Source organism: Podarcis pityusensis (genome assembly GCF_964106645.2).
Source record: "Podarcis pityusensis genome assembly, chromosome: 15".
NCBI classification, from domain to species: Eukaryota; Metazoa; Chordata; class Lepidosauria; order Squamata; family Lacertidae; genus Podarcis; species Podarcis pityusensis.
The window spans coordinates 30,661,685-30,685,856 of record NC_138040.1 but is presented as its reverse complement, the minus strand read 5'-3'; the positions used below and the strand labels follow the sequence as shown (position 1 = coordinate 30,685,856).

Genomic DNA, 24,172 nt, shown 5'->3' with positions numbered 1-24,172 from the left:
GATGCTTGAGGATTTCATTTCATCTGTATTTTAAAGGGATGTGACCTGGTTTGCACTTCCCAGACTAATACCCAGAGCAGAATGCAGTTATCAGTTGGCTTTCACACTCCAGTGACTTTTGCTAAACACTTCTTGGCTCAAATAATGTACCAAATGCACATAAAAAATGTATGCTTTAGGTTAAAATCCACATAAAATGTGTATTTTAGGATAAGATGAATACAGCAATGTATATTTTAGGATAAAATGCGTGCAAAATAATGTACATTTTGTACATTCCTTGAAAATCACAGATTGACACTGAAATGGCATGGAACAGATTTATGAATGAACAGATGTGAAACTGACACAGATGGAAAATAGACTGATTCATAGCCCTCTCTTACATGATGTTTTTCCCCGTCCACCAGGCAAGTAGCATCTTTGATGTGGGGCGATTTTAAAGAGGAAAATAGCATGGAGAAAGGGGGTTAACCCCCTCCCTCAGTGCTGTGATCCTGATTTTATTTGCACTCCCCCCACCCCCCAAAATATCTGTGGTTGCTCATACATTTTTTAAAAAAGTTGCACCCACACATACACAAGATCTTGGGGAGCAATTCACCGTTGTTTCCTGTGTCTCAGTGAGCAGCTGAGCAAAATAAGAATAATAATAAAAATTAGAGATTTGCTGAAAGCCTTCAAGTGAGGTTATTCTGGATTGCACTTGGACTGTTGCAAATATTTCCAGTTTCCACTTGTCAGGCTGAAAACAGTGACTGGGGCCCAATGTAGACATATTCATTCAGTTTTGCAAAGCCTCTTTAATTTATCTTAGCTACCACAATTTTCACCACTTGGTTCTACTTCCTTTTTCCTGGATTTGCATCATGAGTGACCACGGTCAATCAGGGTTCCCATAGCATCCTAGATGGCACCACAAGGCTGAGTAGCCACCTGGATTTGGCAACATGATGACATCACTAAGAGCAAATTAGGTCAGTCGAGACAGTTGAGACTGAAGGCAGTGCTTGCTTAATTAGGCATGCAGGAGGCCCTAGCCTAGACAATCAGGGACCAGGCAGTGAACAGGACATCACTAAGCTACATAGACAATCAGATTTAGCTGCAGCATGGTACCACTTAGGGCAAATTAATTTAATTAAAGAAAGTGAATGAGAAGGTGCAGCAGATGGTAAAAGAAACAAGAAATGGATGAACATTCTTGCAAGCAATATTGAAAAAAATCGGGAACAATACATTGAAGAGAATTTCCCTCCAAGCAATAAATACTCCAATACTACTTCCATGCAGCAAGGGGGTATGTCTGAATAATACAACCATGTGAGATGAAACAATTGTGCGGGACTTTGGCAATCAAGTGGCACCTTTCAGACGGGGTGCAACTAGCTGGGCATGACACATGAGCTTGCCTTCACTCATGTTGTGTCGCTTTTTATCCTCATGCTTGCCCCTAAAGCCTAGGCTTGTAACCATGCTGCTGCAGCTAAGAAGTTGTCTTCTTCTACCTCCAACACGAGACTTTGGGTTTTGTCATAGGGTTCTGCAGACAAAGCCCCATTCCCCTGCTGAGTAGGACCGGACCTCTCAGATCAGATCTACAGTATTTCTGGACCTCTGCCTGCAAAAAGAAAAGAAAAAGAGCACAGTCCACCTTGGATCTCACTATGCAAAGCGTACTTATTGAAATCAGCTGAATTAAAGCTTCTCTTTCAATATTTCTTTTCCACGTGGGTTACTACTGACAGAAACTGCATGGAGTGAAGATGCACTCCCTGCCTAACTCTGTTAATGGATTATAATTCTGCGCTGCAAAGCCACCTGCTGTTCTCTTGCACTCTTTTTCACCCCACCTCTGCTGATCTGCCTGCTTTAGCCATGCGCTACATGTTTTCAAGCTGACAGACAGAGAGGGGGGGATATTATTTTTTAAAGACTATGGGATACCTGTATTCAAAAGTTGTAGTCTCAAGTTGAAGGAAAGCACATGCAACCAGAAGTACCATAACTGTCCTACTATATACATATATAGCATTTCTATCCCATCTTTTTCTTCAAGGAACTCAAAGTAGAATGCATGGTTCTCCTTGTCCTCATTTAATTCCCACAAGAACATTGTGTAGGCTAAGAGGCAATGCCCAAGTTCACCCAGCTTCATGACTGAGTGGGGATTTGAACCCTGGTCTCCTGGGTCCGAGCTGGACACTCTAACCACTGCACCACACTGTCTCTCTTGTATATAGTTTTGCCTAATATACTTATTTTTGCAAGCAACTTCCTTAATATGATGCATCTTTATATGTGTGTCCCCCCCCCAATATAAGCATTTCTATGCACACTCCAGACTAGTATATATATACTTGTACATATTACTTGGAGAACTGCCCTGCAAAATTCAGAGAAGTGCAGCTTCCATAGAATGACTGCAGATTGGTTTAGGTATTGTTTCAGGAAGTGCAAATTATGTAGTTTCACCTTTCAGTGTGAAATGTATTGAATTCCTCCTCCATGCTTACCAGGGAACAAATAAATTTGTTTCGGGGCCTGGTTCCATGCAGTGTGCTCCCATCTGGTGATCCTCAGCACAGGTCAGGTGAGGCAGAATTTACATGACTGGTTGGCTTGTGTGAAACATAGAGGTGCTTTTAAAATGGAATTGTCCCTTACGGGACAAACTGGGTACATCTTGAAGTAAGTAAATGAATAAACCCATCTTGGACCTAATCTAATTAAGTATCTTGTGTTGTTGTTTGTGTGGCTCATTCATTTCTCTCTCCTCTTTCCCTCTCTTGTAACCAGCTGTGACCTAGAGGTTGCTTGTTGTATTATAAAAAGGGTTTTTTTCTGTCTGTGTTGTACAAGCAGGAATAAGGGAGGCAGGAATGAGCACATTGTCTCCCTGCTAATTAAAAAAGATGCCTGGAGGTTAGCCTCTCTCGCACTCGGGAAACCGAAAAACAGAATGATGAACCCCATTTCAAAGTGGAATAATAATAAAAAGTGTGTTTTGAATTTCAAAGGAACTCATAATTATTGGAAGGACCAGTGCTTATGACACACCTGATGCATACGAAGCCCTGGCGTCACAGATGGAGAAAGTTTCCAATGGTAAGAAGGTCTTTACAAGCAGGTTAGAGGGATGGTGATAAAACAACACCATGGAGGTAAATCAAAGCAAATCCTCTATTTTATTTTATTTTTTATTTCTTTCCTATTGAACCATCTTTATGCCTCAGTACCTCAACATTTTCTGGACCACCTCTCCTGATATGAACCTCTTCTACCCTTAGATCATCACCTGAGGTCTTTCTTTAGGAAGATGATGGCAAGGGAGGGCATTTTTAGTTGTGAAATCCCCATCTGTCGAATGTTCTCCCCAGTGAGACCTACCTGGTGCCTTCAGTGATGTATTTTTTGGTGCCAGGTAAAACCTTACCTCCCCTCCAGGTTTTTGTTGGACTATGATGGTAATGTTTGCATAAGCTTTCTGGCGCTGTTATTGGGGGTTACTTGTGTGTTTTTTATGAACTGAATATGTTTCTGTGTAAATATTTTTTCTGTAAATGTGTTTTTTATTATAATGTATTTTTTTTACTTATGTTCTTAAATATGTTGCAAGTCGCTCGGAGACCTTTTTGTGTAGCGAGTGACTAACAGCTTCAAATAGTGATGATGATTGACATCTTCAAATATCTTAAAGGCTGTCACCTAGGCAATGGAACAGTAGCTAATGGGCTCAAATTACAAGAAAGGGAATATCAGCTAAATATTAAGTAGGTCCTGAGGGTACAAATTGTTGGACGGTGAGACAGACTGCCTCAGAAGGGGGGTGTCCCTCAGTGGCCTTTCCTTCATTAGAGGTGTGCAAGCCGATCTTGATGATCAACCTCAAGCATGCTGATGCAGCAGATGGACCCGATGGTGTTTGAGGTCTGTCTGTCTATCCACTTATCTATGATCAACATGAAGGGTTGACATTGTTGGGGGGAAATTGGGACACCTGCTGGAGCATCTGTGCCTTGTTGATCTCACATCCACCTTGCCACACCTCCTCTCCAGCCCAGGATGAAGCAGTGACTCAGCAAGAGGGAGTTCAGGGAAGCAGTGTAGTCCCACCACACTGTCCATTGTTCATACCTACGAAGATTCTGATCTCTCTCTCCCATCCCACCGCCTGAGCCTCCTGACACTTCTGCTCCACTTGAATGCTGTCTTGAACAGGAGATACTCAGTTTGTCTTTATTTATCTTTGCTGCAAAATAAAGTGGATGGAATGGGGAGGAACTATCATGTTGTGTTCAATCAACCGGGTCTGGTGCTCTGTCTCGTACAGTGGTCAGCTTGCAAGCAGAACAGTGGTGACAAGAGATGTCCACCATTGCCTCTTTCTTGTGCCCTGGAGACAGACAAGTCAACATCTGTTGACCAAGAGGGCAGGGCCAAAAGTGACACCTTCAAATTACATGACAGGGGAGAACTTCCGGAGGCGGCGCCAGTGGTCGATGGCGGATTTCCTCGGTTAGAGGGAATCAGCGCCACGAAAAAAGGGCCGAATCCCGCTTCGGCGCAGCGGGGGACCCCTAAAAATCACAGGCGGGGGAAGCCTGTGAACCTGGGACCCAGCGGGCACATTTGGCGCCCCCCCCAACCCGGCAAAAAGCCCAGAAGCGGGCTTGAAATCGGAGCGGGGGAGAGCGCTGTGCTGTGGGCTGTCTGCTCGTTCGTGGTGTGAAGCCGCAAGCTGTTGACCGGAGAGCGCTGCCTTTCTTCCTTAAAATCCGGACTTGGAAATCAACGATCCGTGAGTAGGATATACTCAAATTGGAACCGTACAAATTGAAAACTGAAATTAGGCTGAAAACGGAAGGAGGTTTAAAAAGGAAGTCAGCCTCCTTTATTGTAGATAAATTTAAAGCATTGAACTTGAAAGCGGAAGCATTTGGAAAGTACGTTTCAGCGGACTTTAATCCAATCATCTAACCTGGACTTTTCCCTCTATAAGTTGAGGGAAAAAGGGGGAGATCTCTGGAGGTGATTTCTTTATAAAGAGTGGAAAAGAAGAGATTAAACCATCACTCAATTTCCTGGGGAAGGATTTTCCAGATCCTAGGAAAGTAAGAGAGGTACTGTCTTGTAATATATTTTGACAGCTAGTCCTGCACTGGAAATAAAAGTTTGGATAGATTTTGTGAATATATATCTCCTGGTCCTAAGTTGAAAATTGTGATAGACTGTTTTCCTTCTGAACAAACTAGGGGGGCTTAAAAAGGAAACTAAAGTATCCAAGAACTTTTATGACTGTTACAGTGTCCCCCTAGTGGAACTTGGAACTGTTGCAACTTGTTATAACTGTAACTGTAGCAGGCTTGAGGAGTTCTCACACTGCTTGGGAGGAAATTTCCACTGTTCAATTCTAACTACGTGTCTGACCTTGAGAATTATCTAAGGAATGGCAGATAAAGAGAAGGCGGATGCTTCGACTACAAGATCGGGGAGGACTATTCGCACAGAAGAAGGATTACAAAGGAGAGCCTCGGCCTCAGGCCCTTCTGGAACCTCAACAATAGCCTCATCGGCACAACCAAAGGTAAAAAGTTCGACAAGTGAAGAAGCCTTTGCTCAAGTTTTGGCCAAAGTTAATGAATCTTTGAATAAAATAAGTCAACAAGTAGCAGAGGCTTCTGATAAGATTGACCAAAATACAATAAGTATCAATCAGAATACAGCAAGTATTAACCAGAATACAGCAAGTATAAATAATTTGGGCCAAAAAGTAAATACTAACACAGAGACTATTCAGAAATTATTAGAGGAATCGGCCTCAATTCGCCAGATTGCTGAAGAGGCTAAAGAAATTGCTACAACTTCTGCTACGGATGTTAAGGAGGTTCAAGAGGAATTACCAACACTGCATAAACAATTGGAAGACCACAAATTAACTCTGTCTATGATAGATTTGAAGGAGAAGCAAGTGAATCTTCGGGTCAGATCAGTACCAGAGGTGGAAAAGGACAATTTAGCTGAATTTCTCACGCAGGAATTTTTGGACTTTTGGGACCCAGAACTGGCAAAAGACAGTTTTACAATAGTAAATGCTTTTAGACTTGGGAGAAGAGGAGAGAAGAAGGTGAGAGACTGCCTGATTACTTTTAGAACAAAAGAAGAGAGGGATAAGATTTTGGGCCTACATTTCAAGAAGACATTGGAAATCCATCGGAAAAGGGTGGAAATATTCAAAGATATTCCGAAATATCTTCTGGATCTCAGATCAAAATATAAAGACCTGGTTATCCTGCTGAGAAGGAACAACATCAATTTCAGGTGGGAACTCCCTCAAGGCCTGTCTTTTAGTTACAAGGGAAAGAAGAGGAAAATAAGATCGGAAGACGATAAAGATAAATTTTACAGGGACCACGGAGAAGACTTACAAAAAGAACTATTTCCGGAACCAAAAGACCGTTCGAAAGAAGGGATACCACCGACGGATGAGGAACAGGCACTAGGTGCAGTAGGAGGAGAACTAAAACAATAACATCATGGCCCTGCAACTTTTAACATGGAACTGCCGGGGTTTGAATTCCCCTCAGAAGAGGAAGTCAGTATTTCATATATTAAAAAAGGAACAATTAGACCTAATTTGTTTACAAGAAACACATATAACAAGATTACACAGGAAATTGTTGATAAATAAAAGACTTGGTCAGGAATTTATTTCGTCAGATAAAGTTAAAAAGAGAGGGGTTGTGATCTACGCAAAAGACAATTTATCACCAAAATTTGTTTTCAAGGATGACCAAGGAAGATTTGTGGCAATTGAAATTCAAACACAAGGAGAAAAATTTTTGATTGTAGGAGTTTATGCACCAAATGACGGGAAATCTGATTTTTTTAAGAAGTTGCATGAGACCTTGATGGACCATATGGATTACAACATAATTTTGATGGGAGATATGAATGGAGTGGTATCTACTTACATGGACAAGGCACAAAGACAGGTAGTCACCAAAGATGGTAGACTACCGAAAACCTTTTTTGATATGACAGACAACTTGGACTTAGTGGATATTTGGAGAATTAGAAACCCCTTGGCAAAAGAGGGAACTTTCTTTTCTGAAGCCAAAATGACCTGGACAAGAATTGACCAAATTTGGATAACTAGAGGAATGGCACCAAAGACAAGAAAGGTGGAAATCTGCCCGAAAATTTGCTCCGACCATAACGCTGTTAAGATGGAAATGAGACTAATGCCAACTGGCTCCTTCAGATGGAAGATGAATGACACCTTATTTAGAGATGAAGAATTTCTTAAGAAGGCCCAAAAAACTCTAAGAGACTACTTTGAGATAAATCTTAGTTCCAACGTGGAGAAAAGAGTAATCTGGGATGCAAGTAAAGCTGTTATGAGAGGGTTCTTAATACAACAGAACGCGATAAAGAAAAGAACTCAAAATGAGAAGAAGGATAAAATTATGAACAAAATGAATGAATGTGAAAAAAGATTGCGAGTAAATCCCAAATCTCAAGAGATTTTGAGAGAGTTAAAGTTATATCAAGTACAATATATGAAAATAATGAAGCAGGAAATAGAATGGAAAATCAAACAAATGAGACAAAAGACTTTTGAATCGGCCAATAAATGTGGTAAATTGTTGGCATGGCAAATGAAAAAGAGACAAAAACTAAATACGATTACGAATTTAGAAGTGGATGGAAGGAATATACAGAACCCTGCAGAGATTAGAAGTTGTTTCCAGAAGTATTTTAAAAGACTATACACTCAAGGGCCTGTGAAAGAAACAGACTTAGACCAATTTCTGAAAACAAATGGATTACAAAAAATATCTCAAGAAAAGAGACTAATTTTGAATGACAGAATAACGGAACAGGAAATAGAAGGTGCCATTCAAAACATGCAACTGGGTAAATCTCCAGGCCCAGACGGCTTGACCTCTAGATACTATAGATCTTTAAAAGAATGGCTAATTCAACCATTGAAAGAGGTCTGCAACGAAATAATGGAGGGGAGGAGGGCACCAGAGTCGTGGAAAGAAGCATATATTACACTTGTACCAAAAACAGAGGCTGAAAAGACACAACTAAAGAACTACCGCCCAATATCATTACTTAATGTGGATTACAAAATTTTTGCAGATATTTTGGCGAAGAGATTTTAAAAAGTGCTGTTGGAAGAGATTCATAAAGACCAAGCGGGCTTTCTCCCAGGAAGACACTTGTCTGATAATCTGAGGAATATAATTGATATTTTGGAAAAACTAGAAGTGAATATTGTTGGGAAAAAGCACCAAGGCAAAAGCCAGCTCCAGATGGCTGGAATGCAAAACAGCATATTGTGGTTTGCAGATGTACTGTTGGGGAAAAGGTGGAGCCTATTCTCTGTACTGAGCACCGGATGTTAGCTCAGTGTGTCATATGACCTGTACTGGAAGTACAGGGGAGGAGTGTGAGACTCTTCTAATGGAGACTGAAGGGTGCAGTCACATTTCTATGTACTGTTGAGTGACAGGAATAAAACATGTAGAAAGGACTCCTGTCTGTTTCTCATTTCCCCTCCCTGGGGAGAATGCAGGGAGGGAGGAAGGAGGAGGGTGTGTCCTGCTCACGTTTGAGGAGGATCGCCGGTTTGTTTACCTAGCCTGCCGGGGTCGCAGACGGACGGTAAACACAGAGTATCTCACTCAACTGCCTCGGGGGAGGCCAGGTACCTCTGCCTGTGAGATGAAGATACTGACTAGAAGTGAATATAAACACTAAAGCAGTGTTGATATTCGTAGACGCGGAGAAAGCCTTCGACAATATTTCTTGGAATTTTATGAAGAAGAATCTTCAGGGTATGGGGGTAGGCCAAGGTTTTGAGAATGGTATAAGTGCAATTTATTCAGAACAAAAGGCTAAACTAATTGTAAATAATGTTGTGACGGAAGAACTTAAAATTGAAAAAGGGACACGACAAGGTTGCCCAATTTCCCCTCTTCTTTTTATTTCGGTCCTGGAGGTGTTGCTGAATATGATTAGAAGGGACCAGATGGTTAAAGGTATACAGGTCGGAACTAAACACTATAAATTGAGAGCATTTGCAGATGACTTAGTATTAACGTTACAGGAGCCAGAATCTAGTACAAAAAGGGTTTTAGAACTGATTCAAGAATTTGGTCAAGTGGCAGGATTTAAATTGAACAAATCAAAAACCAAGGTTTTAGAGAAAAATTTAACACCGTTTGAAAGAGAGAGGTTTCAGAATGAGACAGGGTTAACAGTGGTTAAGAAAGTTAAATACCTGGGGATTAACATGACAGCAAAAAATGGGAATTTATTTAAAGATAATTATGAAAAATGTTGGTCAGAAGTGAAAAAAGATTTAGAAATTTGGTCAAATTTGAAGCTTTCACTGCTAGGCCGTATTGCTGCGATAAAAATGAATGTATTGCCTAGAATGTTGTTTTTGTTTCAAACTTTGCAGATTGTGGACAAAATGGACTGTTTCAAGAGGTGGCAGAAAGATATTTCTAAATTTGTCTGGCAGGGCAAGAAACCTAGAATAAAATTTAAAATACTAACAGATGCAAAGGAAAGAGGTGGATTTGCCCTGCCAGACCTCAAACTTTATTATGAATCAGCAGCTTTTTGCTGGTTGAAAGAATGGCTACTTCTTGAAAACACTGACATTTTGGATTTGGAAGGTTTTAATAATGTATTTGGATGGCATGCATATTTATGGTATGATAAGGTCAAAGCACACAAAGCATTTAAAAACCACATTGTCAGGAAAGCGCTATTTAATGTATGGATAAGATATAAGGATTTGCTAGAAAATAAAACCCCAAGGTGGCTGTCACCAATGGAAGCGAAAGCCTTGAAAAGGGTCAATATGGAGGTCAAATGGCCGAAATATTGGGAAATTTTGGAACAAGACGGAGATAGACTGAAATTGCAGAGTTTTGAAAAACTAAAAAACAAAGTGCGAGACTGGCTTCATTATTATCAAATAATGGAGGCATTTAAATTAGACAGGAAAATTGGCTTCCAGGTGGAAAAATCAAAATTAGAAACAGAATTGTTAGAACCCAATACTAAGAATCTGTCAAGAATGTATAACTTGCTGCTGAAATGGAATACTCAAGATGAAACGGTAAAATCGGCTATGATTAAATGGGCACAGGACGTAGGACATAACATTATGTTTGCTGACTGGGAACAGTTATGGACCACTGGTATGAAATTTACGGCATGTAATGCCTTAAGAGAGAATATTATGAAAATGATATACAGGTGGTACATAACCCCAGTCAAGCTTGCGAAAATCTATCACTTGCCCGATAACAAATGTTGGAAATGTAAAGAAACTGAAGGTACATTTTTTCACCTTTGGTGGACGTGCCCAAAGATTAAGGCTTTCTGGGAAATGATATATAATGAATTAAAAAAGGTATTTAAGTATACCTTCCCCAAGAAACCAGAGGCCTTTCTCCTGGGCATAGTGGGCCAAATGGTGTTAAAAAAGGATAGAACTTTCTTTATGTATGCAACAACAGCAGCAAGAATACTTATCGCAAAGTATTGGAAGACACAAGAACTTCCCACGCTGGAGGAATGGCAGATGAAACTTATGGACTATATGGAATTGGCGGAAATGACTGGTAGAATCCGTGACCAGGGAGACGAGTCGATGGAGGAAGACTGGAAGAAATTCAAAGACTATCTTCAGAAACATTGCAAAATTAAGGAATGTTAGAGTGATGTTGGATTGAAAATAAGTGGTTTCCAGCTGTACAGGTTAAAGTTAAGGATAGATTAAGATTAAAGATCAAGATTAAAGATGTTTAAAGAAATGGAAATTTGATAATAAAAGGGAAAAATTTAAAGGTATATGACATTAAGAACAAGGATTATGTTTAAAAAAGTTGAAGTTATATATTTTAATATTTTATTAAATTAAAGATTGGGTTTAAAAAAGTGGAAAAGAAACTGCTGGACAAATAATGCAGATTGGAATACAAAAGAGGGAGGTATGAGGAAGTCCAGAAAATAAGTAATTTAAAATTGGGAATGGAAAAGAGAGTTTGTTTTTAATTGTTATGTTTTGTGTTTTTATTGTTAAATTTTGTATTGTTTTTTTGTGTGTGTTGTTTTTCTTTTTTCTTTGTTTAAAACCTTAATAAAAAATTATTTAAAAAAAAAAACAAATTACATGACAGGGGATTTCAGGTAAATATTTGGGAGGACTTTCCGACTGAGTTCTTTGACAGTGGAACAGACTGTCTTGAAGGTGGTGGACCATGCTTCATTACAGACTTTCATAATAAAAAATTAAAAAATAGTCCAGTAGCGCCTTAGAGACCAACTAAGTTTGTTCTAGGTATAAGCTTTCATGTGCATACCTAGAATGAACTTAGTTGGTCTCTAAGGTGCTACTGGACTATTTATTATTTTTTTATTTCGACTGCATCAGACCAACACTGCTACCTACCTGAATCTAGACTTTCATAAGTAGAGGTTGGATGGTCACCTCGCAGAGTTGAATTCTCCACATTGGCAGGGTGGGGCTTGGACTGAATGAATGAATTTATTATTTTGGTCACAGACCAGTTCCAGGGGCTTGGACTAGATAGCTTTTGAGGTCATTTCCAGCATTATTCTATATTCCATGAGTAGAGGACTTTGATCACTGCAGATGGTGACAGCAGTCACGAAATTAAAAGACGCCTGCTTCTTGGGAGAAAAGCAATGACAAACCTAGACAGCATCTTAAAAAGCAGAGACATCACCTTGCTGACAAAGGTCCATATAGTTAAAGCTATGGTTTCCCCAGTAGTGATGTATGGAAGTGAGAGCTGGACCATAAAGAAGGCTGATCGCCGAAGAATTGATGCTTTTGAATTATGGTGCTGGAGGAGACTCTTGAGAGTCCCATGGACTGCAAGAAGAACAAACCTATCCATTCTGAAGGAAATCAGCCCTGAGCGCTCACTGGAAGGACAGATCCTGAAGGCTACCTCATGAGAAGAGAAGACTCCCTGGAAAAGACCCTGATGTTGGGAAAGATGAAGGGCACAAGGAGAAGGGGAGGACAGAGGACGAAATGGTTGGACAGTGTTCTCGAAGCTACCAGCATGAGTTTGACTAAACTGCGGGAGGCGGTGGAAGCCAGGAGTGCCCGGCGTGCTCTGGTCCATGGGGTCATGAAGAGTCGGACACGACTAAACAACTAAACAACAACAAGAGGACTTTGTTCAGCCCAAAGGCCATATTCACTTCTGCGCAACCTTCCAAGTGTCACATGTCACAGCAGTTGAGGTAAAAGGCAAAAATGAATGTGACAAATAATTTGACTGCACAGTAGGCTAGTTTTTTCACACACTCCCTTCATTGTATCCAGAGAAGTAAGAGGCATTAACATAGTTCAAGGGCATATTTCAGCCAGACAAAAACTTTTGGGGTGCAAAGTAAGACAAGTGGAGAGGATGTGCAGCCTGGGAAGAGGCCAGATAGAAAGTTCTGGGGTGCTGCATTTTACCGCTGGGACTGACATTCTGCCCACCCCCATATTCTAATCAGAATGTACATATAGCTGTTCTTTAAAAACATATACAAAGATAGATAAAACAATTGTTGGGGGGTGGAGAAGACAGGAGAGGAGCAGGAGGCCAAGAGCAGCAGTGAAGTAGAATATAAAAGCTTTTGCTCCCCCTTGGCCAGATAATTGAGGAGGTGTCAGCTTGCATCATAGTGAAGTAGAAGCACTGACTCATTGCCTCCCCCAGAAAGGAGGGAGGTTGAAGACCTCCTCCTCCTCTCCCAATACCAATAATACAACAAAAGAATCGGAAACCTCTGCAGGCATTTATGTGGCTTGATTAAACAGACACCACAGCCTCTCTGCTGTGCCCTGAAACCTCCTTCCTTCCATCCCTTCCTTCAATTTTCTCTTCCTCGCCAATCCTTTTGAAGATGCATCAGGTCTGGAGTTCAGATTAATCCAACTGCTAGATGTATTATTCATTTCTATGCTTTAATGATGTGATAAGGTTTCTGGAAATAGGAAAAGGCTCATTAAACTGTCATTTGAATATAGATCACAACTAAATTTGGAGGGAGAGATGGAGCTTGCCAGCCAAACGCTCTCTCCATCCCACATCCCTGCTTTGCACACATACCGTGCGGGCATTTCCAGAGGAGAGAGCACAGAGATTAGCACTTATACACTATTGATTCTTCAATTAATTAGTAGAAGGGGTGCAAGGAAAGGAGGGAATTTGTAAAGGGGGCAATGCCTACAGACAGTGAGATCAGTAGAGGCAGGTCTGTCAATTTGCTATCTCAAAAAGAGAAAAAGTAAGAGAACAATACTTCTCTGGTTGGTTGTCTAGTTATATCACAAAAAGCTATCTCTCACAGTTCCTCCTGGTTGGATGTTCTTCTCCATTTTCTAATACAAGAAGCCAATGAAAACTATTTCTACGCTCTCTCTCTACTCCTCTACCTGCTTCTTTCCCCCTTTTCCTTACTTGAGTCCTCCCCAGCTGGTACTGAAGATTGGAGATGTTTCAATATTTCTGAAACTTAATGAGTGTTTTGCCTCCTCTTCTTCTTCTGAAAAATAAACCCTTTGGAACCAATGGGATGCAACATATGGCTGCCTCTGAAGCTTCAGGTATGGGTTTTTGACTGGCACCCATTAATCTCAAAAAAATTTTGGAGCTTCCAGAGCTACATCACCTTGTGCTTATCCACTCATACCTTTGATGATGCTTCTTGTGGTCTCCTTCCTCCATTCTACCACAGAGTTGGAAGGAACCTTGGTATTCATCTCCTCCAGATTCCTGCCAATGTGGAAAACCCATTCCCCTGGCATCCCTGATAGGCAGTGATCCACTCACTCTTTGCTTAAAAGCAAAGAAATGTTGACGGCTCTGTTCCACTGTCAAGCAACCATCAGGAAATCAAATCAAATCTTTATTGTTATGGTTAGGAAATTCTTCCTGATGTTTAAGTTGAAATCCCCTTTCTTTGCATTTTATCCAATGTTAGTCCTACTCAGAATAGACCCATTGAAATTAATGGACATGACCAAGTTGGGGTCTTTAATTTCAGTGGGTCAACTCTGAGTCAGACTTGGTGGGATACAATGTGAACCTATTACCAGTGCTTTTTTCGGGGGGAGGGGCAGGGGTAAGCATAACCCCAAACATTTTGTGAATCTAAATTTGGCCTCATTAAAGGGCAGTATTTCAATATGAGTAGGAAAATGAAAGTACCCCTAAACATTTTTTAGAAAAAAAGAGCAATGCCTATTAGTATAGGTCCTACCTTTGGAACAGCAGAAAACCAATATGCTCCATGATTGTAGATGTGGCAGCCCTTCAAATTTTTGAAGAAGGCTGTCATTACCCATCTTAATCATTTCTTTTCCAGCTCAACAGATCCAACTCCTTCAGTTTTTCTTCAAAGAACTCACTATCTTTGCTGTCTTCTGTTGGGCACATCCCAGTGTGTCAATATCCTTCTTAAAGCTCATTTCTGCTTCTTCCTCTCTCCAATGCTTGGAATCTCCAGCTGATACTGGCGATTTGACTAGATACATTTCAGTACTTCAGGTCTAGGTTTTCACATGGCAGTCATTCATTTCATAACCATTAAGAATTTCCAGAGCTACACCACTGGAGTACACAATTAGACTCATTACGGGAGTCCACTTAATGTGACCTGATTGCAGCTCTGGTTTCCAGAGTCAATTCAAAGTGCTGATTTTGACCTATAAAGCTTCATGCATTCCAATAATTCAAGGACTACCTCTCTCCATTTAAGCCAGCCTGGACCGTGTGTTCAGCATCTGAGGCCCTTTCTCTGTGTGCCCCTTCCATAGAAGGTGTGCCTCACTTGAGGGAGGTACAGAGGGTGGCCGTATAAGGATGGGCCTTTTCAGTGATACACACACAGCCTACACCAATTTGTGGAATGCTCTCCAAGGAAAACATGCCTGTTGCTATCATTGTCTATTTGGGGGTATCAGTCTAAGTCATTTTTATTTATTTTTTACCCAGGCCTGTGATAGTTAAATTAGCCTCTACTTTGGTGCTCATCTTTTAGTGGGTCTGGGTAGGACTTACTCTTCTTATTGTGTTGAACCAGGAATGTTTTAGGAATTTTGTGTTGCACATAAATTACTGGCTCAAATTTTCTGGCTCTTAATTGATTTTACCAGCATGTATTTTATCTTGTTAAGTCGTTTTGAGATTTCTGTATATATACAGGAACGAACAAATATTATGATTAATCATCATAATCTCTGAACAATGTCTCATGTGGTCTCCTTCCAATATTGCTATACCATGGCATGCACATGGCACCGCCATGGTCAGAGGCATTATGTCATTGATTGCCAGCTGCTGGGAATCATAGGTGGGGTGACTGCTGTTGCTTTCATGTCCAGATTGCAGGCTTCCCATCGTCATCTGGTCAGCCAATAAGAACAGAATGCTGGACTAGATGAGCCACTGGGCTAATTCAGCAGCATTTCCTTATGTTCTTATGTAGGAAAGTCATATCCACCAACATCTCACAGACAAAAATAGGGATGCAGTGCCACTGTTCTCACATCAAGAATCACTTGGCAATCCCTGAGTTATCAACTTCTGCATACCATTGAAGGCTTTTTCTTTACTTCCTTGCGATATGCTGAATTCATTTGCATTCATGTTTAAATCCACTGATTTAAACGCCGAAAGGATGTTTTGTTCTTTTGGTTAAAGATACACTTTGGGGGTGGGGGAACCATAATTGTCTTACAATCTGTTTCCAAGTATTCAAAACATACCTTAGCAGCTGCAGTGTCTGAAATGGCAAGCTGTGCACTGCATGGTGCCGGAGGGCTCACATGCACTTGCATTTATGCTTGTGCATTAGAGGTAAGATCCATCCATCCACCCACTAAAAGATTTCACATCCAGCGGCCCTGCAGAAGGAGCTGAGTCCTGAAAAATGGGAACAGAGACTGGCAATATTTCATCACAGCACCCAGAAAAGTTATAAATAGGAACATTTACCAGGTCCAGGGATCTTAATCTCAGGGTTGTGGGTTCAAGCTTTGGGCAAAAGATTCCTGCATTGAATTAGATGACCCTTGTGGTCCCTTCCAATTCTACAATTCTATGATTAGGAAATTCCTGCCTCTGGTCCAGATGGCAGTGAATGCACACAAAATTGACACACCATTCTCTCTATCTTCAGTGTTTGGCACTGACTGTCACTGCTTACATAGTCAAATTGGCACTGCCCATGCACCAAAGGGAGGTATACGCAAGTTCAAGGGAACCCTAATGGTTTTCAGAAGTACACATTTTGATGGAGGTCCCACTTGCCTCTCCGAATTCCCAGGTATCTATTCCTCTTTCATTCTGAAATCATCTGCAGAAGGGTGGGTGCTCTAGACTTAGCAGTTATCAACATGCAAGGCTTATTATGAGGAGCAGTGGTTCTGAGGAAGGAACATAGGAAGCTGCCTTATACCAAGTCAGGCCACTGACCCATCTAGTGCACTACTGCCTATGATTGACTGGCAGTGGATCGCTGGGGTTTCAGGCAAGGAGTCTTTCCCAGGCCTGCCTGGAGATTGAACCTAGGACCACTTACAAACAAAGGAGATGCTCTACTACTGAGCTATGGTCCTTCAAATGAGCTATGGTTTCCCAGAGGTTGTGTCTATACAGTTTCTGAGGGATCCTGAGATTGATTTAACATAGTCTTGGGGCGAGGCATGTTCAAATGTGTAATTCCTCGGATAAAGGTTTGAAGCTGAAAGCACTCCACTTCTCACTCCCCCAGCTCTTGCCTGCTTTTGCATGGTGTGGTCCCTGAAAATTATCTTTCTGCAGCAGAGACGTCAAAGATATAATAATAATAATAATAATAATAATAATAATAATAATAATTTATTATTTATACCCCGCCCATCTGGCTGGGCTTCCCCAGGCACTCTGGGCGGCTTCCAAAAAAATATTAAAATACTGTAGTACATCAAACATTAAAAACTTCCCTAAACAGGGCTGCCTTCAGATGTCTTCTAAAAGTCTGGTAGTTGTTGTTCTCGTTGACATCTGGTGGGAGGCCATTCCACAGGGAGGGCGCCACTACCGAGAAGGCCCTCTGCCTGGTTCCCTGTAACTTGGCTTCTCGCAGTGAGGGAACCGCCAGAAGGCCCTCGGTGCTGGACCTCAGTGTCCAGGTAGAACGATGGGGATGGAGACGCTCCTTCAGGTATACTGGACCGAGGCTGTTTAGGGCTTTAAAGTTCAGCACCAACACTTTGTATTGTGCTCAGAAACGTACTGGGAGCCAATGTAGGTCTTTCAAGACCGGTGTTATATGGTCTCGGCGGCCGCTCCCAGTCACCAGTCTAGCTGCCGCATTCTGGATTAGTTGTAGTTTCCGGGTCACCTTCAAAGGTAGCCCATGTACAGCGCATTGCAGTAGTCCAAGCGGGAGATAACCAGAGCATGCCCCACTCTGGCGAGGCAGTCTGCAGGCAGATAGGGTCTCAGCCTATAGTCACAGCCTCTGGGTGAGTAGCTAACAACTCTAGTTCTAAGGTGCAGGAATCTTCCCAACTCCACCTGCCCACAAGGACCTTAGCTCTAAGAAGAGGTGGGCACATTCTTTGCCATCATAGACTTCTGTTCTAGCAGGCGATCTAATTGTGCTGAGATCCTACCTACTCTTTGGTGTACTTGGCATAATGCATAACCTAGTCCTAGAAGCTCCAGAAGACTTTGCAGGGTAGTCCTGTAAGAAAGAAGTGTGTTGGGTAAAGTCACACACTATGGACAAAAAAGGGAGAGTTCAATAGAAGATATGAAGAAATCTACCACTTCCATCTAGTGGGTCTGCTTACCTGTGTTACATAAGACTGTATAAGAAGCCTCATTAGATAAGTAAAAATCCCACAGAGTACACTGTAGTGACTATGAACAACCTCCAGGTTCATTGCAGCGTAAACGGTAGAAATGTTTTGTCTTCCACCAGAGGGTGCTACAATGTCTTGTCATCTAGCCAGGAATAACAGCAGCATCAATCACAGGTTGGCTGAACTGGGGGTGGGGTGGTGGGGAGGCAGTTTCATTTTTATTACCTTCCACAGGGCTTAATCTCTGGATATTTATTATGAACATACAACATGCGCAGTGGTGATGGATGAGCCATATGACACCCTCTTTCCTTTCCTTTGTTAATGAATCAGCTGGGGTAAAATTATGATGTTAAATCAGCAGAAACACAAATGGTTCATTTCTGAGTCCTTTTATGGGCTCCATTGCACTCCTGATGATGGCACTGGAAGGACAACAGAGTCGGGGTGCATTGAGGTCTCGCCACCCTCCTCACAAGACCCCCACAACACTTTCTCCTTTCTCTAAAAGTTATCTGACATCATTGGCAACAGGGCCTCCACTGTAAGGAACCATGGGAAATGTAGTTCCTATGGATTCTGATGTGGCTATGGAACCTTACCGTTGCTGTTGTACTGCTGAGCTCCGGGTGTTTGGGAGCCCTTTGACATAGGACATCAGCAGGACCTTTCTCCACTTACTTTCCACCTCAAACCACACTCCTCTTCCCTGGCCTGGTAGGGTGGAAAGCAAAGAGGTCAGAAGCAAGCAGAGCCAATGACAGGCAGCACCAACTCATTTTCTCCCTCTTTCTCCTGCCTGTGGAGCATGGGATTAGCCAGGATTGGGGGGGGGGCATTATGTTAGGGGGGCAGAACTGAGTTATCTGCTGTGCAATTAGTCAGTTGAGTATTTCTTGATTTATAAATTTACTTGATTTATGGAGGGGGCAGATGATCCTCCTGGCTATGCCCCACTCCCAGCTATGCCCATGCTGTGAAGTCCTACAAGGGCAAAACTAAGACAAAGAGGGAGGAAGCTGACAGCCAGGGACATCTCCTGGATCAAATGTGAGTTAGAAAGCAGGGAAGTGAGGGCTGTCTGAGGGCAGACTGAAGTTAGTAGGGCAGTGCCCCATTTGTCCTACTAGGCAAGCCTCCAATTCCCAAAGATCTGTGTCTAGAAGTGGCTGAGTTCTCTGGCAACATTTCCTTTCTCTTTCACCATGGCAGCGCTCAGTTCTAGTGGGATTGCTGCGCAAAAATGCTAGTGACGGGGAAGAAAACCTCAAGCATCCTTCCCATTGCTCCTAATACGGTAGACACCTGCACAGCCACAAAAGAGAAAAACCAACATCAACACAGTGGGTGGGGGAAGAGGGTATGGAGTTGCATTTGCAGATTTTTATGCTTAGATGGAAACTGAGAAATAATTACAACAATATAACAAACAGCAGAGTACATACCACCACCATGCGAAAGACTGAGACCAGGTGACCTGTGTGCCTGGTCAGTCTGCTGTACAGGTGTTATCTCTCGATGGGCAAAATGTAAAGGTAAAGGACCCCAGGATGGTTAAGTCCAGTCAAAGGCGACTATGGGGTTGTGGAGCTTATCTCACTTTCAGGGCGAGGGAGCCGGCGTTTGTCCACAGACAGCTTTCTGGGTCACGTGTCCAGCATGCCTAAAGCGCTTCTGGCACAACAGTACACTGTGACGGAAGCCAGGGCGCACAGAAACACTGTTCACCTTCCTGCTGCAGCGATACCTATTTATCTACTTCTACTGGTGTGCTTTCGAACTGTTGGGTTGGCAGAAGCTGGGACAGAGCAATGGGAGCTCACCCCGTTGCTGGGATTAGAACCGCTGACCTTCTGATTGGCAAGCCCAAGAGACTCCGTGGTTTAGACCACAGCGCCACCCGCATCCCTCCTGATGGGCAATTCCAAGGCCCTCCTGATCCCCATGTTTAGAGTGCTTTATCATTTATTTACCACACTTGGACTGGACAGCCCATCAAACAGAGGAGTCCCCCAAATAGAGGAGGCCCTTTGCAAGGTTGCACGCATCAACACATTCCATTTTTTGAAGGGAATGGAACATTTTATAAATGCAGGATGAGCAACACCAGATGTTCCCCACTTTCCCTTCCTGGGTACATTTTTGCGTATTCCAAATCAGAGTTTGAGAAACACTCGTCAAAAATAAGAGCACCGGCACCACACATTGTGGCTCTCTCTCCACCCTCTCGGTTTCCTCTGTCCTTTACTCATGCAGCATTTTAAATATAGAAATTAAAAAGGCACAAGCCAAGAACATAAAACAACAGTTAATCAAAAGCTGAGTAACATTAAAACCACTCCAGCTAGAGAACAAAGGGCCTTTGTAATAGAACAAAGCCAGAGCCACTAGAACAGAGTGCTGAAGTGGAAGGAAATGCAGTCAGAATGGGGACACTCAACCTAACTCAAATCTTGGTACTTGCCCTAAACTCAAACTATTGGCCCACCTAGCCCAGTATTAATTATTTTTTTGGGAAATAGTTTTTATTTGATTTTACAAGTATAAAATTATAACGAAACAAAATACATATCCATATTTAGAGATTGCTCTGAATTTCTAGACTTCCCACCTTCCCCTCCAAGGGTCCCATTGTCAACCTTTTCAACTTCTTATAATTTGGCAATTCATAATTTACATCACTCCATTTTGTTCATAATATTTGCTACATTACAAGTGTTATTGTAATCCTGCTGATGTTTTCATCTGCTTACAGTGGTCTCCCAGATAAGTTATAAATTTTTCCCATTCCTTATTAAGTTTAGGTTTTCTTGGTCCCTGAGTTTTCCGGTCAGTTTTGCCACTTCGGCATAGTCCAACATCTTAGTTTGCCATTCTTCTAGTAGGGACTTTGTCCTCTTCCCATTTCTGGGCTAGTATCATCCGCGCGGCTGCTGTTGCATACATAAAAAGTCTTTTCTGCTTCTTTGGAATATCGGCACCTACAATTCCTAATAGAAAAGCTTCTGGTTTTTTTTATAAATAAAAGTTATTTTCAATTCATTATATATCATTTCCCAGAATCCTTTTATTACCTTAACCCGAGGTACTATTTCTGGGTTAGCGGAGTCTGTAACCTGAAGCGTCTGTAACCTGAAGTGTCTGTAACCCGAGGTACCACTGTTTGATTCAGATTCATGTGTGTTTTCTTTAAGAGGGAAAGAAAGGGATTATCAACCAGGAAGTAATAATTATTGATAGGACTCAAAAGAGTTAGCAACCCGCTTGTCACTGCATAAACTCAAACAGGGGATCATTTAAACTCTGCTAAATTATATAAACATTCCCACAGCTCGCCCCCTGGGACTCTCGCTGCGGTGCCTCCCTTGGACGCTCGCTGCGGGCGGTGCCCCCCGGGACACTGCCCCCTTGGGACACTGGCCCTGCCCCCAGGTGAACAGCATGTGCGCCGCTCCAGGTGCCGGAGCAGCTAGCTCCACCTCTGCGTAGAAGATGGAGCTGTTCAGCAGTGCAACAGACTCCATTGGAGTAGTGGGCTCTCTTTCACTGGAGGGACGGGGTGGCGCTGTGGGTTAAACCACAGAGCTTAGAACTTGCCGATCAGAAGGTTGGCAGTTTGAATCCCCGTGACAGGGTGAGCTCCCATTGCTCGGTCCCTGCTCCTGCCAACCTAGCAGTTCGAAAGCACGTCAAAGTGCAAGTAGATAAATAGGTACCGCTCCGGCGGGAAGGTAAACGGCATTTCCATGCGCTGCTCTGGTTCACCAGAAGTGGCTTAGTCATGCTGGCCACATGACCCGGAAGATGTACGCCAGCTCCCTCGGCCAATAAAGCGAGATGAGCACCGCAAACCCAGAGTCGGTCACGACTGGACCTAATGGTCAGGGGTCCCTTTACCTTTACCTCTAAGCAGAGACTGGATGGGCACATGTCATGTATCATTTAGTTGAGATTGTGCATTGCAGGGGATTGGACTAAATGACTGTTGGGGTCCCTTCTACAATTCTATGATTCTATATTTTCCTTGCTAGCTTTGTTTTTCATCTTGAGAGGCAAGGGGATGAACCTGGGACATTCTGCATGAAAAACTCTCCTACTGAGCTATGGCCTCATCCTATTTACCAGGTTGCAGTTTACCCACAAGGCTACTAAACCAAGGAAACCATGCATGTAGTGTTAACTCCGACATCTCTTTTTCAAGTGCTTTAACACTTACGGAAGGGGGAAGAAATTGAATTCAGCCCACATTTAAAGATTGAACTGTGAAATCAGCATTTCCTGAAACGATATGCAGTCCGAAACACAGCCGTTTCTCCAAATGCACACTTTTCTGAATTTTGCAGTTCAATTCTTCAACCAAATAAGTCATTCATAAATGCATATACTAGGGGAAAGTGTGTGTAAGTGGAAACATAAGTGGGGGAGGGATTAAAATACAAAAATGCATTAAATTAGGGGAAATGGTTTGCAAAAAAAAAGGTTATAAGGTAAAAGTCTGTACAAAACGTGCATATTAGAAGAATGAAAATGCAGATTAATTTTAATGCAAACTTAAAAAAAGACACACAGAAAAGTTTGGGGAAATGTGAGGAAGTGAATTTAAGATTGGGAAAATGATAAATTGAAATTGACAGATTTGTCTACCTCCTATTAACAATTTCCCAGCATTTTACATATCCTAACTGAGCCTTCTATTTCCATCCCACTTAAATAAATAAAAAAAATTTTCCTTCAACCTACGGATTAGTGAACAGGGCCACTCAACCCCTTTTCATAGAGTTTGCTGTGCATATTGAGAGATTCACCCTTGAAGCAAGACTTTGCTGTGAAGCACTTTTTCTTTTTCATGTATAAACTGCTAATTTGACATTGTTATTTCTGCTTCTTGTTGCTGCTGTCATGTTTCTAATTTTGCATCTTCACATTTTACCCTGCATTTCCTGATGGGTCACAATGCCAGAATGGTGTGGTGTGAACCACGTATTTTCTTTTCATATTTTCTTTCCAATAATTTCTGTAGAGATAACACCAATGAATGATAAAATTTCACATGATTGTTGCTGCTGGTGTTTAGCATTTAACCAGCAGCTCAATATGATTTAAATTATAATCTGTTTGGCATTCTCCAAAGTCAGTGAATTTACCTGTTATTGTGCCCATTTTACAGATGGAGAACTGAGGTTGAAACTTAGCAAGTAAGGTAACCCACAACTGCCTAGTAATTTAATGGGTGGCTTGGGATTTGAACCCATTCCCAACACTGTAGTGCGTGGCACAGTGACTCTCCAAGGCCTCTTCACCCAACTCTGGTATATTGCAGAGTAGTGGGTGTATATCGGATGAAATTTTAAAAGCGCATTGAGATTCTTTGCGAATGAAAAACTTGTATATAAATGCTGTTGCAGCTAAATGGGCCTCATTACCTATAATAAGATGCAATGATGTTCTGGATTTTAGGAGTGTTTCCAGATTCCTCAAATGACACTTCTCTGTCACCAACTCAGGCACTTACAATAATGTGCCAGTGGGAGGGTGAAAACACCATCGTTGGATATGTTTGTGTGCATATGTTTTTATACATCCATCCAGTGGGTGTGAATAGAACACAACTTCTATATATAAACCCCATTACAGTATTACACCGCAATTTTTTGTCATTATCCTCAGTAAAGATCAGGCTCATCTGTAGGCAGCAATGAAAGAAAGTGGAATAATGCTGGAAATGATAAACACATTCACTTAGCGGAGGGTTTTGTGGGTGTGCCACAAGAAGTGCACTTAGTATATCTTGCTAGTAAAAGGAGTTACATTACAAGCATGACTTGGTATCACCAGAAATATTCTTGCCTATAGTATATTGGAGTGGCCCACTGGACTTCCTTTGCAAACTTTACTAGCCTCTTTTGGACTACCACCAAACACGCTATAACTATGTTTAACATCAACCAGTTATTCTCCACATATTGTTCGACTCCCATCATTCCTAGGCAGCGTGGCCAATGGTCAGGATGATGGAAGCACAGAACCCATAAATTAGGAAGATATCAGTTTGGAGAAGGCTAGTCTAAAGTAATAATCCTCCACTTTTAAGATCTGGGTCTCACCATTATTAACAACATTATTAACTTCAAGAATGACCCATGCTTCGTTTTTTATCATTGTTGCTGTTGTTTAGTCATGTCCGACTCTTTGTGACCCCATGGACCAGAGCATGCCAGGCACTCTTCTCTTCCACTGCCTCACACCGTTTGGTCA

General features: G+C 41.9%; 1 long non-coding RNA gene across 2 annotated transcripts in view; it reads left to right on the top strand.

The window, feature by feature from the left end:
* LOC308464556 overlaps positions 1–24,172 on the top strand; it is a 56,294-nt gene that overhangs the window by 18,280 nt on the left and 13,842 nt on the right. The window contains exons 2-3 of one of the 2 annotated variants that reach the window (XR_013980093.1): positions 3,021–3,108; positions 4,060–4,197. This is a non-coding gene — a long non-coding RNA (uncharacterized lncRNA). Of the gene's footprint in view, positions 1–3,020; positions 3,109–4,059; positions 4,198–24,172 lie in introns of those variants that run through there. The other variant, XR_013980092.1, reaches the window with a different exon arrangement.